The sequence below is a fragment of the Pleurodeles waltl genome, chromosome 8 (genome assembly GCF_031143425.1).
Source record: "Pleurodeles waltl isolate 20211129_DDA chromosome 8, aPleWal1.hap1.20221129, whole genome shotgun sequence".
Classification (NCBI taxonomy): domain Eukaryota; kingdom Metazoa; phylum Chordata; class Amphibia; order Caudata; family Salamandridae; genus Pleurodeles; species Pleurodeles waltl.
Genome location: NC_090447.1, coordinates 1,479,070,580 through 1,479,083,750, shown reverse-complemented (window position 1 = coordinate 1,479,083,750; position 13,171 = coordinate 1,479,070,580).

Sequence of the window (13,171 nt, the reverse complement as noted above, 5' to 3'; positions counted from 1 at the left end):
ATTCTTAACTCCATATCTACATACCTTGAAAATATATGTATCGCCTACATGTTTATATGTGGTGCTAGGTGTAGAAAATCTAGACTTACTTAGCAGTCGATATTTTGGGTTTCAATATTTTGCCCTTGTTATTCTGTCCCACCTATTTTGAGGGTTCGATATTTATGGGGCGCACCCCTGGAACGTAGCAGAGACTATATAGGTACACAATTTACTTGTTGAGAGTTACACAAGAAAGCCACAGAAAAAAAATCCACACTAATAAAGGGCTTAACTTAAAGCCAATTTTATTTCAGAATATATGTAAACATAATAATACAAATATAAAAAGAACAACCGCGATTATATAAACATAGAAAATACAAATTATAAAAGCAGGCAACAAGGCATTGCAAACCATCTCTTCATCTTTAGTCATAGCTAACAAACATATTAGGAAACATACGTTTTCCATGCTGTGAGGATTCCGCATTTAGAGATGTTTGTTGTTGCATTCCTGAAGTTCATCTATAATCTGCAGGCCAAAGTCTGCCTGCAGGATCAGGCTGGATTGTGTCTATGTGCCACATCTGGTTTCTAGTAATGGCCCTGATGCAGTTACATGAAGCACTGCTCTGCAGTTCTGGAATCAGAAGCTTCTCTCTCCCCCAGAGAGCTATGCCAGTTAATTGTATATCATTTCATGGCATTAATATCCTTCTGGTAAGTGACGTTAGGTGGGAAGAAAAGAATGGGAATTCATTTACATATTCAGATAAAACCACTATACCTTCCTCATTGGACATTATATGAATATATGCATGTATGAACTAGAAGTATATTACTGAAATACACAACATATTTAGAGCACATTACATGATAATGAGCATAAATACTTATGGACTAATCAGCAGTTATAAATGGATTGTGATATTGGTGGATGTAGGCTTTGATGAGCAATTGCACAATAAAAGGTGCTTTTAGTAGGCATATAAAGCAAAACGGATGATGCCACCACTCATCTGGAGAGCAATTTCTTTTGATTTAGGACCATATTTATACTTTTTAGCGCCACAATTGCATAATTTTTTTACATTTTGTAAGTTAGCACCACTTTTGCGTCAAAAAACGACACAAATGCGGTGCTAAAAAAGTATAAATATGGACCTTAATTCTGAAGATACCATCTGCATATGGTGTTGATAGCATTCTAGCAAAGGTATCCCGTTTTGTCCCACATAAGGGTTTTGAATTTGCACGTACGTCAGCGTAGGTACATAGAGGTATACTTATGACAAAGTGGTACAGTGCAGCGCAGCAAGACATCTTGCTGTTTTTCACTGCATTACTGGGAAAGGACAGGAATGCGCCGTATTTATGGCCATAGAGGGCATTCCTGACCTTTCTCCTGCGCTGGCGGACAATGGGCTGCCTAGCGCCAACACAGGCACCCTTGCACCTGGATGCAAGGGAGCCTGTGTTGCATGCAGAATTGTTTTTGTTCAGGAAGACCCACACAACACCCGTGGAAATGCCTCCCTAGCACAGAATAATGCAATGCAGCTGTGATACGTTATTCGAGATTTGTAAAGCCATGCCAGCCATGCAAGGTGGCCTTGCGTGGCTTCATAAATCTCACTTTGCATTTGCGTCGCTCTTGCACTACATTGCATAGTGCAAAAACGACGCAAAGGGGCTCATAAATATGTCCCATAGTCCATTTACAGAGCCTCAATTGGTGCCTGTGTTGTCTCCTTTAGTGAAAGGCAGACCTGCAGCTTCAAAATGCCAGTCTGTCTTTCAATAATGCACTGTTCACATTGTAGATATAAGTTTGTGACTTCACTACGAACAGCGCATTAGGGCCCTCATTAGGATCTTGGCGGTAAAAACTGCAGAGATCAGCACTGGTGGTCAACAGAAAACCGCCAGCGTGCCTGCCCCCCCCGGCCGTGTAACGTTTTCCCTGCTGGGCTGGCGGGCGGAAACAGTGTATATAAGTTGTAACTGCCAAAACCGAACCCATTGCAGAGGTTGAGTGAAGTAATACTATTACCATTGCAGATTAAGTAGCAGGTATGTCTTGGGGTGATGGTTATTTTACCACTGCTGGGGTCTGCTTCCCCAAGTGTGGCATGCCTCTGGCCATGAAGCCACCAATGTGCACTCCAGTTGCTCGGAAAGACAGTATGTCAGTTCTTCTTTGCCCTCAACGCTGCAGTCTTTTCTTTTCCAGTTCAATTTTTGGAAATCCATTTGTTACAAATGGAGACTTTCAGCAGTGAAAAAGGGACAAAAGGAACCAGGCCTCATTATGAGTTTGGCTGTCCCACTTCAGGACTGCCAAATTTGCGGGGAGGATGCCACGGCCATGGACGTGCCGTCCCTAATAAAGTACACTACATGTACCCAGGGCCTTTACATTAAATATTAGTAGTGGGCCTGCAGCACTGATTGTGTCACCCACTTAGAAAGCCCTTTAAACATGTCTTGGGCCTGCCACTGCAGAGTCTGTGTGTGTGTAGTTTTGAACTGCCATTTCGACCTGGCAAAATATACCTTTTGTCAGGCTCAAACCTACCTTTTTATACATTAAGTCACCCCCAAGGATAGGCCTGGACATCCCAAAGGGGATGATGGAATGTATTTAAAAAGTTGGACTGCCAGTCCTATCCTTCTAATATGATAACATTGGAGCTACTTTATTACATTTTATAAGCATACACTACAAATGGGAAGAGACAACCCCTTCAAGTTTGGGGTTTCTTGAATCACAATTCAAACTCCTAACTTATGGGTGCAATTCTGAAAATGCCAGTTTTAGAAAGTTGGTCTTTTCTTGACTTACCCTTAGCCATTTGGTGCCTGCAGCCTGTCTCTGGTCACATGACTGGGTGTAGTTGGCATTGTATATTCCTCCTGGACAGCCACACACAGTGGGAGCTTAGGTGTGACTTGATTGGCTATCCAGGGCAGGATGGGCTGGAGGAGCTGGAAACAGCGTCACTTACACCTGAATAGGCCTGGTTTTGTCCCCACAAAAGCGTTACATATTCCCTACATACCCCTAGTCTGGAGCCAGGGCAGGAAGCGCAGGACATCTGTGCACTTACAAGGCATGTCTTTGAACTCTCCCCCACATCAAAGTCACCACGGGGTATAAGACCTGGGCCTCAGACACCACCACTTCACTATACTTTCTGGACCTGTGGATACTCTGCCAGGAAGAGGGACTGCTGTGCTGCTGCTTTGCTGAGCCAACCTGCTGCCCTCTTGCCTGGGAGTGAGTAGGACTGGACCTGCATCCCTCCTACCCAGAACCCAGAGTGATTCCAAGGGCCGGTTGGTTGGCCTCCTGATCTGAAGTCTCAGGGACACAGTAGACTAGCAGCCACCCTGCTTCAGCACCTGGACTCTGCCATCTGTGAGTCTACCCTGCCAAGTTGTGCCACCCCAGTCCTGAACCCTTGGCAGTGGGCCTAAAGTGCTTTCCAGTGGAACCAATGCATCCTCTCTGCTGAGCAACTCATCCCCAAGCAGAACCTAAGCATCTCCTTGGCTGTGTGGATTGGACCCCGCGCAGAAGGGAATCTCGTAAACCGCCTCACGAAGTAAACGCAACCGCAGTGCACATGTCTGGGAATGAGCCCTAATCGGGAACATCAACAGATTAGCATCAACCACTGGGGGGCGTTGCAGTGAGAGACAGAGAGCCAGTGCATGTTCAAATGAGCACCAAAGGCACCGAAACACGGGTTGCACACAATCCAAAACTGGTTGGAATGACAGAGACCAGTCACACTCCAAATGTCCCAGGAGTGTTGCTCCAAAATGCTGCATCATGCGCTCACGACACAGCTGTGCTGACGGGAGCGCCCACATTGGATCTTGTTGCGGCGGGACAGCCATTGCGGAAGAACAACAGCAACAGCAAAACACCAGCCAGTAAAGCCAAAGTTGTCGGAAATCCTCCAAAAATGCTTCCGAAAATAGAATGAATAGCCAAAGGTATCAAACCGAATATGGAAGAGAAGGTATGAGCAAACTCAACAACAACGGCTTTGAACAAATGTGCAATTCCAGCAGTGCTGGACGCATTAAATATACGTCCCACGAGTTCACCAAAGTGGCTCGTAAAGTTAGTATTTAACAGGGACTGTATTTCTGCTGATGACCTCGCCACTTGAAGTGCGTAGGTCTTGCGTGCAGATGTAAGGGCCACATACTTTTGAAACAATAGAGCCTTTAGTCAACTCAACTTGTCGAAATTCACCTTGGAAGTAGCAATGTGAGGCCAGATGTCTGCTACCTCCCTAAATTGAGTGGGGGGAAACAACACATTCCCGCAGCACGTAACGGCCTTGGTGACAACGACCACGTAAACTATTCCGGCACGCATGCCACAACAGGCTTCACTGTTAAGAAGGACGTAGCAGCCGTTCGAAAGCACCTGGAATGTGTTTTTAATCACAGGGACTGGAACTCCCTTTAGATAGCAAGCCAAGTTCGCAACCGAGGCATTACACGCCCCATGCAGGGACAGCTGCTTACAAACCATCGAATGGCTGACAGAAGTTTCGCATTCGCTACTACTAAGAAAAACCTCCCTCATACCATTAAGACATCTGTATAAAAAGGGAAGCTCCCACACCTCATCTATGTAACTGTCTCCCAATTTCTCATATCTGCCCACCGGAATATGCTTCAAACAAGAAGTGAATTGCAGAGTGGAAATAGGCAAATTTATAACCCCGTGTATCAACCATTCAGCTGATGGAATCTCAGCCACAGTAAAAGGCAACTTCTCCAACTTTTCAATATTCAACATAACATATGTCGCTTCCTTTTTAGCCATCAGCTGTTGCTGACGTGTCAAATTAAAGGAAAAAAATATTTCCCTGGCTCTGATGTGCTGCCACGGAACGCGACCCGCCTTCAATGTCTGTAGTGTCCAACCCAACTGCATAATGCACCGCGTTTGACTCTGTCCATGATATAAAGAAGACATATCTGATCTAATAATGTCTATAGCAGAGGAAACAATGTTGTCAATCGTATATACACGGTCGGAGAGAGTATGCATACCATTATCCACAACAGACAATGCTTGTTTCAAATTTTCATGATCTATCTGCCTCAACCGGGCCGCTGCCTCCTGTTGTGAAAGTTTCCATATCTCATTGTACACCTCATACAAAAACCGTTTCCTCCGAGGCACTCTGGGACCTGACAAAAAATCTTGCAAGTCAGTATAATTAGACAGTAACGTGAGATGTGTCTTAACTGCATCTAGCGTGGATGATTTTAACCATTGTTGACAAAGTTTCCCCACGCTATATGTAGTAATGATATCAGCATGTTCTGGTGATATGTAGCGAGGGTCTGCCCTACTAGTCCTGAAACCCCCCGAGGAGGTGACAAAACGTTGATGACATCCATTAGTGTCTATGGGCCATAATAACCACCCGCCTGGACGTGTCAATGAAGTGTTAAGCGTACCATTCTGGACCCAGTCTGTATGCTCACTAAACGTGGCATTAATATATTGCTGCCAATTTTTCATTTTGGAAGGGACAGGTATGCCAGGCATATTCAATTCTCTAATGGTTGCTAAGCCCAAACAGCTAGTCTGTTGTACAGTGTCATTTAAGAAAATCATTTGGACAGGAATGATACATGCCCTGAACAATGTTTCCCTACCCCGCGTTTGCCAATTTTTAGTTCCCCAAACACTTTTTAAATCAACAGTTTTGGACCAGAATTCATACCCTTCAATAGATAGTTGGGAAACAAATGAATTTGAATACAGCAATTTAGTATCAGTCAGCAACATTTGCTTATTAGCATGCGGAGTAACCTTAAAATAATATGACTTAGCACTTTGTTGATGATGGCCAGAAAAATATGTAAATTTATCAGAATAAGTTTTAGAACTCCCCTGCAGAGGAGTAGGGCAATGTTCCCATTGCATATACTCAAATATCGATTTAGGGCTACTGGCTTTATGAATAAAGTGGTGTCCATAATAATTATAACAAAACATGTCACCATAATGATCTCTAAACTGGTAAGCATCTTCATTTTCATAGACAGTATAATACTGCAATTCCGTCAACATAGAATCAACTGTCTTCACATCCCAATCATCAGATACAATGCCTGGTATCACGATATCATTCATTGATAATTTAAGAACATACGGTATTTGAATTATTTCAGTGGGACCATATATATCAAACATTACTTTATCCCACACAATCCCACCCAGAATAGGCACAGCAGAAATGTTGACAAAGGACAAGTCTCTTCGAACCATATGCGATGAAAAATGTGGTTTCAACACCTTCTCCACCTGCTCAATCTCTGATCGTTCAGGAAGAAAATGACCAGGTATCACCAGAAAAAAGGTAACAACAAACCCTAGCCACAGGAAAAAAGCCATCATAGTCATGAAAAGCCACAGATAGTTCCAAGGAAAAACTAAATACGTATCTTTAAGCCAATACATCAGCTTACGTGGACCCTGGTCTGGTGTTGAAGACGACGAAGAGTCCGACATGTTATCATGATTGTTAATAAAGCAGCCGGAGGCAGTGCTCGCAAAAGGTGCCACCGTAAACAAAGGAGCAGTTTGTGTCTCTCGCCGTGGTACGCTGTAGATAACACCTTCAGCAACATCAGTAGTCACAGCAACTTGATTAAAAGATTCCAAATCATTCACCGTTAGTGGAACAATTGCAATATCCGCTTCCACCCTCCCCAAGCCCGGAGAGGAAACAGCGTCGGTGCAAACCACCTGCAGCGGAACATCTTCCCCAGTAGTGAGAGGGATTCGGGAACTACTGGGCGTTCCTCTTGGTCTGCTGTGCAGAATCGGCCACATGTTGTAACTTGACATTGTCGATGGATTCAAAACGATTACTTTTGGCCCCTTGCAACGGCGGCAAAATCACAGTTCTTGTGCCTTGGATCCCCAGTACAGGGGCTGGCGCTCGATACGAAGGGCCAAATTCTTTTTTCACAGTGACCTTCTCACGCACAAGATCCCCAACTCTGGGAATCCAACCAGTAGGCGTTACTGGTTCATCCTTAATTCCTGTGGAGGCAGCACTGTCAGAAGAGTTGTCTTCACGGAATTGTTGTAAATCCTGCAAAACAGTGACACGATCATTTATGTCAAAGGGCGTATCTGCCACCTCCACACCAGGACCATCTAGATCTGGAACAAACATTTGTGTTCCAAACAGGCAATCATATGAAGTACGACCCCCAGGGACCTTCTAGGCAAGTTATTCAGTGCTCTCTGTACTCCATACAGGTGAGCTAGCCAACTACGACCCGTACCTATAACTCTGGCCGTTAAGGATTGCTTTAAATCACGATTTAAACGCTCCACAACAGAATTTCCCTCGGGATGAAATGGAGACGAGAACTGGAGCTGGACCCCCAACGAAGCCATGGTGTCCCTGAATGCCTTAGAGGCAAAAGCAGGGCCCTGGTCCGAATGGAAAGCCGCAACTGCATATGTATCGACAAAGATGCGCAAATCTTTAATAACAGTTCGAGCGTCAGCCGAGCGCTGTGGCCAGACCCACACAAATCTGGAGCACGAATCTACAGCTACCAATATATATTTGTATGCACTATCTGGTGTCAGCGGACCACAATGATCCAAGTACACACACTGTAATGGTTTATTCGATATTAGAAGGGGCGTCTGCTGCGGGCGTCTAGCCGTGGAAACTTTAATTTGTTGACAGATGTCACAACAAAGGACATACTGCTTCGTCTCTTTATAGAGACCAGACCACCAGTAACGGGCCTGTAAGAGTGAAATTGTGGCAGCCACGCCAGCATGTGCAGATGCCGCCCCCTAATGAGCTGCAGTAATCAATTGAGGTCGCACAATTCTATTGGGCATTTCACGTACACCAATGCCTGGTATTTTAACTTCAGCGTTCAGCATACCACCCATGGAGTAATGATATTTAGAAGGGAATCCTTTAGGATAAGGCGTGCCACCAGCTGTAGCCTTTATAGCAGCCAAAATCTCCGTGTCTGGTTTGGAACTCGAACGAGTTACTGCGGCCACAGTGGCAACTGCCACTGCCGATTTTGCGGCTTCATCAGCCAAAGTGTTTCCAGCAACGTGTATTCCAACGCGCTGGTGTCCAAGTGTATGCACAACATGGACCTTAGGAAGCGTCTCCTTCAGATCCGCAACCTTCCCCCAAAGTAACCTGTGTTTTATGGTGTTACCCTTTGAATCTCTGAACCCATTCAACCTCCAGTAATGCAAATATTCATTGAAAGACTGAACACAGTAATAGGAATCACAAACAAGCAGTGTGAACTGTGCCGGATCTGCATGTTCCAAGGCTAACAACAGAGCTTTCAGCTCAGCCAACTGTGCCGTACAGTCTCCCAAGGTCTGCGTATAAGTATGTTGGGGGCAGAACTTCTCCCCTTCCATATAGCCGCTCACCACCGCACATGCAGCAGAACACTGTTGTTTAGTCCCCACCGCAGGTTGCGCAGAGCCATCAGTGTACATGACCACTTGATATTGATCAATAGGCAACGTGCCAGCGGGAACTGGGTATTCCATTTCATTTTGGAGAAATCCCTGTGTCTGCAGTTTCGGGTCAAATATCTAATCTACATCAGTGGCTGTCAAAGACGTTGCCCATTGTATCCATCGCGGGTGCAATGCTTTCGCATTAGGAACACTCGCTTTTGTAACAGCCTCTAAGGCTGGAATCGGGGAAACGACAATGATGCATTGGCCCTGGGCAAGAGGTCGTTCTTTAATCACAGCCATCTGTACAGCAGTGAGAATTTTCTCAGTTTGTGCAAAACGTTGTTCTGCAGCAGAATACAAGTGGGACTTGTATCCTATCGGGACTGTCTCACCCTCATTAAAGGTGACATACGTAAACCCAACGGCCCCAGCTATAACCCTGATGACCAGATGTGTCTTATTGTCCCGTGTATGTAGATGCTTTGCAGCTAGGAGATCAGTTTGCAAGTCTCGAAGAGTATGTGTATGCTCAATCGTCCAAAATCCACTCGAAAAATTTGGGCGAATCAACTCGTATAATGATTTTTTACGTGTAGCATAATCAAGAATGTAAGTTCTGCCAAAATTTAGAAATCCCAACAATGACTGTAGTTTCCTAATCGTATTAGGCGGTTGCAACTGTGCACATTTTTCCAAAAAGTGTGGCGCTAAGCTCTTACCCTCATTCGACAGCTCATATCCCAGTAAAATGACGCTGAGGAAGGCAATTTTCGACTTTTTGAAGTTAAATTTGTAGTCAATTTCAGCAAATCGCACAACAATGCTGGCTACCCGTCTTAAATGTTGCAGTAACTCATCATCTATGAGATATATATCATCAACATATGACAAAGCTTCAGGGTCCAACTCGTGCAGAATTTCAGTCACATGAGCTGAAAACAGTCCTGGGCTATTCTTATACCCCTGAGGCAAACGACATTTTTTTTTTCTGTGAGCCAAACGCACTAAAGCTCGTAAAATCCCTACTTTCGGGTGCTATATTCTGGCAGAAGAAACCATTCGAGATATCTAAAGTGGTTTTATATTTTTTACGCACAATATTATTTATGAGTGCTGCGCTATGTGAATTTTGTATAGCATATGTGCGTGCATGTCCGTTTAAATGTCTGTAGTCCACCACTATCCTATAAGAATGGTCCGGTTTAGCTACGGGGAATAAGGGATTATTCATCGGCGAGACACAGGGTTCAATTACTCCCTGGTACTCCAATTGTGTAAGTATTTTCCTTACCAATGCCCTTCCTTCAAATTTTATAGGATACTGCGGTTGCGGCTGAGGTTCGCCCTTAATCGGAATTACATGATAAGGTGAATCCCTATCCCACCCCACATGATTTCTATATAAGGCGGGTGCCTGTGCCAGAGCCCATTTAATGCTATAGGACTCTGCAAGTTCTCCCGGAACAAGTGGTGAGAACAAAGGTGTAATAACCTCCTCCCCAACTGGACAGTCGCGAACAAAGTCTGGGGGCCAATCCTGTTCGGCCACCAGAATGTCATACAGTTTGACTACACGATCCCAAAAGATGGCGTTTATAGTGCGCTCAATGTCCCCTTCTAATTGCAAAGTTACTGTATAAACTCTATCGGGATCAGAGACACGCATATCTGCTGTTTCAACTTGTATGAAGTCATCAGTTGCTTTCACCTCCAGATGCTCTAGAAGATTCCGGTGAACTATTGTGACCTCTTGACAGAATGAGCGTTGTGATTCCTGTCTCGGTTTCACGTACTCTGTTCTCCGCTCTGACCGCCCACCTCTCTCATTTCTCTTTTCTGATGAGTCCTGAAAGGAACGAGATTGGCGTTTATCAGTATATTGATATCTATCAGGCGTCATCAAATTATCCCTATTTCTGAGATTATACATAGTCTGCGGGGTCTCCGGTCGCGGAGATTCTCCCCTTTCTTTCTTAGGTGTTTGTTGTTTTTTCTCCCAGAGCTTTTTAGTACCCTCAGGTTGCTGTTGTTTAGTAGTATCCTTACCACCCTTACCTTGAAACTGCGGTTTCTGTGGTCTAGCCCCTAGGCTATCACGACCGATACTGGAATATGTTTCCGCTATTATTCTCGGCAGCTCCCGCTCCTGATCGAGTTGCGGGACGTCACGAAGACGCATACGCACCGCTAGTGCCACTGCCTCCCCTTTTAGATTACTCAGTATGATGGAAGAAACCGTGGCAAAATTGCAAATCAGTTGCATCCCTAAATCTAAGGCCGGGGCAGCCCCATATTCATCTTTAATTTGTTTAAGCACTTCCGGTAAATTAGCCAATGCCGGTGTACCGTGTGCCGTAGTGTAGAGCGCGGCAAACACCGTGCCCCATGTATTACAATGGTCCACTGTAGGAACCATACCAAACGGCAAACACATCGTTAATATTCTATGTTTATCCTGAGGTCCCGTATGAGGAAATACTGCTTCCAGCGTATTAATTTTTTCGCGCCCGCCAAAATGGAATCTCCTCTCGTTTAGCCGGCACCTTACCCATAACTGAGTGCACAGTGGCCGGATTGATACCCGGAACTACTGCATGTGGTTGTGCCGGAGCAGCACGCGCTGGGTTTGTGTTTAGTGTTTGCATCACAAATTGAACTAAGCGTCTATATGTAGCCGTTAATTCTGTATATAAACGACGAACTTCAGCCACCGTCAAGTTAGCAACCGATGGATGTGGTGTATATGTAGCCAATAAAGGCCAGGTAGGACCATTGTTACTTAGTGGACCTAGCCTAACTGATGCTATGGTGTGGGGTAGGGCGCCATCAAGCCAATTATTATGTTCTTGATAAGATAGAGGTATTTCTAAATATGCATATGCCCTGTATTGTCCAGGGACATTAGCAAGAGTGTAATCGTGAAATGTGTTTGAATTCCCATCAACTGCTGGAAATATGACCCAGGAATAAAAAAGTTCTGTTCTATAGGCTGCATGGGCGTTCACCACAAATGTGACCGGACCCCCCTGGTTAGTTAGACCATGTGCTAGCTGATGTACAGTGAGCGGGTGTTGCATATTAACTGCAATGTTCATTACTTGGGGATTCGCCATTATGAAAACAGCACTAGTTCAGAGAAGGCACACCAATATCAGGGTTTTCCTTTCAGAGTTCAAGCTTGAACAACCAACCGCTATAACTAGGATCTACCTATATTGTGGTGGCGGAAATCCTCACTACCACGGACGTCTCCGTTAAAGGAACCGAGGAGTCAATATATATATGAGACTGAGAGAGTTAGCCGGACCCAAAAATTAGAGCCAGACCAAACGTTGGCGGCGCCATGTCGCGTGGGCTCTCATTATCCTAAATGAGACTACTGGATTTCGAGGGAGCAGGGTCGTTCCTGGTGTGGGGACTAAGTCCTACCCACTTGGAAGGACCTCTGCCACCTTAAATCCGGTTTTGCTCCGGCTAACTAGCAGTGCCTCATCTCTCCCAAGGGGAGTACTTCTCAGGGAAGTCGTGGTCACTCAGATCCCAACCAGCTCTCTCATTTACAGTTTGAGTTTTATAGATTGTTTTAATAAAACGACTGCATTTTAGATATTAAGGCGTGAGCCGCAATAACCAGAATCATACAACACAGTAGGATTGAAATAGTCACGAGGAGAGTGAAACATAAGAATAACGCTATCATAGTGTTAATAGGTTACTTTCTCTCTGAGTCTGTTCTATTTCTAGCACAGCATGTTAAGCTCTAATCTTGCCTTTCAGATTCCTTGGGGAGACATCAACCCTCATACCTGAGCAAAGGCCTGTGATCTGGATCAGCATCTGCAACAGGGCAGTCAGTGTCTGGTTGTGGTTCCCTGGTCGGAATCTCCCTCTTGCATGTATTAGGACAAGGAAGTGTTTTTATAACTAACATGTCAGTGTGATCACAAAAGGTCCCTGCGCAAGAATGTATCCAAAGACTAAACTCTTACCACGTCTATCGGCAATGTACCAGACTGTATCCTTGACCGGAGCCCAGAGTGAGCAAGAATGTGTTATTGAGAACTCCAGTGCTGAAGTAGGCTAAACAGTGTGATATAAAAATAAAACAAGACCGTAGAACTGGTTATTTGAAAAATAACAGTACGAAGCTGAACAAAATGCATTTAGAGCAAAGGGCACAGAGGCTCTATGCTGCAAGCAAAGGAATAAAATACATCCAGGGCAAAGTGCACAAAGGCCTAATGCCTGAAGCAAACGCGCAAAGGATACATAAAAATGACCACACTAAAAGGGAAAGCGCTGATGACTTCTATTCAACCTATACTTGTATAACACCTGCATTCATCTTCTCAAATACACAAAAGCCAACACAACAGTTTACAATAAAGAAATGCAAACTCAGCCTAGATCTGCCACACCTCTGGCTTTGGCTTTGTAAAGAAGCTCTCCTTCCCAGATTGGATCTTCTTTATTCTTAGCCTGCTGAGGACCACAATGGAGATTCCACAGATTGTCTCAAACCAGTGCATTGTGGGGAGCAAGGAGGACATTATGGTACTGGTGCCTAATTGGCCCACATCCAAAATCAAAATGTAATTCCTGTGGAAACAGCACCTGGAAATATATCTATTGCTAAGAGAGAAGAACTGAACAGAAGCTAATTATGAAAAA